At 38.9% G+C, this 4,570-nt stretch overlaps 1 long non-coding RNA gene across 1 annotated transcript; it reads left to right on the top strand.

The window, feature by feature from the left end:
* The first annotated feature begins 3,301 nt into the window (after positions 1-3,301).
* Positions 3,302-4,241, top strand: LOC308392594. Its single transcript, XR_013970844.1, has 2 exons — positions 3,302-3,406; positions 3,984-4,241. It is a non-coding gene; the product is annotated as an uncharacterized lncRNA (long non-coding RNA).
* Positions 4,242-4,570: the final 329 nt, after the last annotated feature.

The raw sequence follows: 4,570 nt of genomic DNA, 5'->3' as shown, positions 1-4,570 counted from the left end.
CATCTTAGTTTAATGTATGGGAACACTTACTGCGTGTACTATTGTGCAGATAAATGTATGCTTCACTCACACGTCAACTGAATAAATAATTCAGCCAAAATTGGTTTTCTTATGTTTGTTTTTTGATGACCCCTTCATCTAATACTATTCCCTTTTATTTATTCTTAATCAAGTTTCAATTCAGCTTGTGAAACTTGTGTTTCCTTAAAGGGCAACCACAGCCTCCCAGACACTGTTCAGAGAGGTGTACTGTTTTCCCTCCTTGTAAATCTCACATTTGATGATGGACCACAGGTTCTCAATGGGGTTCCGATCAGGTGAACAAGGAGGCCATGTCATTAGTTTTTCTTCTTTTATACCCTTTCTTGCCAGCCACGCTGTGGAGTACTTGGACGCGTGTGATGGAGCATTGTCCTGCATGAAAATCATGTTTTTCTTGAAGGATGCAGACTTCTTCCTGTACCACTGCTTGAAGAAGGTGTCTTCCAGAAACTGGCAGTAGGACTGGGAGTTGAGCTTGACTCCATCCTCAACCCGAAAAGGCCCCACAAGCTCATCTTTGATGATACCAGCCCAAGCCAGTACTCCACCTCCACCTTGCTGGCGTCTGAGTCGGACTGGAGCTCTCTGCCCTTTACCAATCCAGCCACGGGCCCATCAAGACTCACTCTCATTTCATCAGTCCATAAAACCTTAGAAAAACCAGTCTTGAGATATTTCTTGGCCCAGTCTTGACGTTTCAGCTTGTGTGTCTTGTTCAGTGGTGGTCGTCTTTCAGCCTTTCTTACCTTGGCCATGTCTCTGAGTATTGCACACCTTGTGCTTTTGGGCACTCCAGTGATGTTGCTGCTCTGAAATATGGCCAAACTGGTGGCAAGTGGCATCTTGGCAGCTGCACGCTTGACTTTTCTCAGTTCATGGGCAGTTATTTTGCGCCTTGGTTTTTCCACATGCTTCTTGCGACCCTGTTGACTATTTTGAATGAAACGCTTGATTGTTCGATGATCACGCTTCAGAAGCTTTGCAATTTTGAGACTGCTGCATCCCTCTGCAAGATATCTCACTATTTTTGACTTTTCTGAGCCTGTCAAGTCCTTCTTTTGACCCGTTTTGCCAAAGGAAAGGACGTTGCCTAATAATTATGCACACCTGATATAGGGTGTTGATGTCATTAGACCACACCCCTTCTCATTACAGAGATGCACATCACCTAATATGCTTAATTGGTAGTAGGCTTTCGAGCCTATACAGCTTGGAGTAAGACAACATGCATGAAGAGGATGATGTGGACAAAATACTCATTTGCCTAATAATTCTGCACTCCCTGTAAAAACTAATGAAATGATCCTAGAAACAGTATTTCTACTACACAGTGAATTTATTCGTGTTGCTTAATTTGATTATAATAACTGTCAAACAACTGAAACTACTTAGCTTATAACTCACTAAAGAAACACAAAGTTCTAAAACTCCATTTTAGACACGAGCCCTGGTACTGACCATTAAAAATGTGAAGTAATGAGGGCATTTTGCCTAGATTGCAAAATGGCCGTAACAATTTTGTGATAATGATCTAAAAACATCTGGCTCTGTATAAGCTTTTTTCTTAAGTTATACTACTCGCAGAGAGACTCTGGGTCCTGCGTTGTGCCTAAAGAACTATTGCTCTTCTCTGACCTGAATTCTCTCACTCCTGCAGCAGTGGTGTTAGTGGGCCACATTTGCATTTCCACCGTTTCTTTGAACCTCTGATGTAATTAATTTAGAAAATGGGGGGGAATGATGTATAAACCACTTAAGGGAAACATATGTGTCCTACTAATAAGTAATTACCACACAGAGCAAATTTATAAAAGACAAAAAAAAAAACATCTATTCTGCCAACAAAGAGGTTTTAACAATAGTTCTGATGGTAGCACATTGAGAAATAACACTTGCAACTGCAGCGTGCCTCACAGGCTGTTTGTAAAATCCTTTGAGAACAGAAAAATGATGAATTAAAAATAGAGTTGTCTCTTAAAGCTGCGAGTGACAGGTGTCTGGGTTTGACTTATGTTTGTGTCTGTACTGAGAGAAAGACATCTAAAAAAAGTAAAAAATAATAGATAACTAAATTGCATCATCTAAGAAACTTTATTTAGTAGTGAATGGGCTGCAGAATGTCTTTTATGAATCTATTGTATGGTCTGTTTTAGCTCATTCCCCTTTGTAGTGTTTATTATGTTTAAAAAAGAGGATTCAGATGTCTAATCAAAAATGTCCAGTACACTGTTATAAATACTTTTTGGAAAATCAAACAACACATTTCATGTTTTGAAAAATACAAAACATTTAATTGAATTTGTTCCAGCTTCTCCGGTAAATTGTACAATTGCAGCTTAATTCAGCACCATAAAGCCATTTGTTCGTCCGATCAGTAATATTATGTTTGTCTTTCTCTCTCTGTTCGCAGTTTGGAAAGGTACTCATATGAGTACCAGTGATATCTCCCAAAAGTTATACCTGAACTCTTTCAAGGTCTCCTTGTTTGGTACTGTGGTGCTTCCAAGGCTTGCTACTTTCAGATCTCTCCCTGAAAGTCTCATTCTAACCGCTTGACTTGTGAAACTTTCAATGCATGCTGTGTCAGAACAGCAACTTTCAATGTGATTTTACTCTCCAGGAAGGGATGCAAATGTCAAATGAATGCAAATATGGCACGTAGGGTTGGTGGCTATGCAGTTCACATTGCCAAAAAATGTTTGTTTTTCAGTTGTTTGGATTAAGTGCATGATGAGGTTCAAGTTGTTGTCGCTACAGACTTGATGTGTCACCTCCAGGCAGACTCTTCCATTTAAGACCAGGGGCGATTCTAGGATCAGAGCTTTGGGGGTGCTGAGCACCCAGAGAGCTGCCCATCCAGGCAAGGTAAACTTTACTCATCACGATGAGAGTTCTTCCCTGTCTCTGTCAGTCCCTGCATCCTTAAATGTCTCCCGTTGTCCCGTGTTCCCTCTGACTGTCTCTTTGGTGCATTTAAACCCCTGTTCCTCCCTGTCCTCATCCTCTGTTGTCTTCATCTCCATTACCACACAGCAAATTCAAAAGTGTTAAATTTTTTGGTGTTTTAATAGTTAATAGTAATTTTACTCTAAGCAGAGTCACATTCTTTTAATGTAACTCTGAGGTGTAAAATGATAGTAGTTAAAATCGAGTGTTAAAAATGAGTGTTTCTATGTCAAATCTGGAGGTGTTACAATGGAAACATTTACTCTTGACCTCTTAACTCTGAACTCCTACAGGGGCTATGACACCAATAGAGTAAATTCACAGACTCCGCCCCCAGCACCATAGGCTCCAATCGAAGCTGAAGTGAAGCCGTTTCAGAACATTTTGCTCTACATATTTGAGTTGTTTGCCATGCTTGGTAAGTCATTTTTTCAAAGATTGTTTAAATTATTATTAGCTTTTACTTCTGTGGCTCTTTGGAGTTGAGACAAAGCTGTGTGGAAGGCATTAGCCATGTTGCTCGCTGATAGCATAATATTCTGTTTTAGCTAGCTGAAAGGTATTGTTTGCGGGCAAATACCACAGCCTTGAAAAAAAGCTTGCATGTGAATTTTCAGTCAAACTTTTGGTCAAATACACCTAAAACAATGTCTAGAATGTGAAATGTTGGTATAATGGTGCTACTTGAAGCCTGAAAACGATCGCCCATAAAAAAAACGAGCAAACAGCAGTAGCAGACGTCCTGACTGGATTCTACGTTAGCATAGATCCCTCCAGAGTTTTGTGCACACGGTTTAGGTAAAAATGAAAAAGGTTGAGGTTTTACATTTAGTTCAGTATTACCTGTTGCCTGTGTCCTTGTCTTTTGGGAAAATACTTTACACAAGTAATGGCTCAAAGAGGATTCCTTTTTTTTTTTACTGTGCTGCAATTGTTTACTGGATTATTTGTGCCATTAATTAGTGTCAGCTAATTTTTATTCAATCTCCGCACAGGATATGCTTGTGAAGATGGAATATGGGGGAGAGCAGAAGTGCGTTGAAGTTCCACAAAGGGATGAATGAAGGACATGCATATTGTATTGAAGAAATAAGTGATGAGAATGCTGTTATTTGCATTTACCAGCTCACCTATGTCAGACCTTTTGATAAACAAAATTCTAATGAAAGTGAGAACATGTATACTGTTACATCTTTCAGAAAATGTTTTGAAATTGTGGTGCACAGTTCAGAATAAATGTTTTTCAAAAACCATTGCATCTTTTTAGTAAATGTTTATTTCCAAAATAAATTTCTAGAAGTTCAGAACAGTAAAATTCCCGCTTTTTAGAATAAATTAGAAGATAACTCTTACGTAGTTAAACTAAAATACTCTTTGAGAGTTAATATATAAACTCTTAACACCAAGTGTTAAATTATCAACTCCAGACAGATTTGGTGTTTAACACTAAATCAGAGTTAACGTACCAACTCTCCAAAAGGAGTTAAATTAACACTCTCTGGTGTGGACCCATATAGACACTTTAATAGTGTTGAAATCAAATCCGACAGTGTTAATTTGGACATGCTGGATTTGCTGTGCA

The sequence above is a fragment of the Rhamphochromis sp. 'chilingali' genome (genome assembly GCF_963969265.1).
Source record: "Rhamphochromis sp. 'chilingali' genome assembly, chromosome: 2".
NCBI classification, from domain to species: domain Eukaryota; kingdom Metazoa; phylum Chordata; class Actinopteri; order Cichliformes; family Cichlidae; genus Rhamphochromis; species Rhamphochromis sp. 'chilingali'.
The sequence above is the reverse complement of the archived record's forward strand: the minus strand, read 5'-3'. Positions and strand labels throughout refer to the sequence as shown.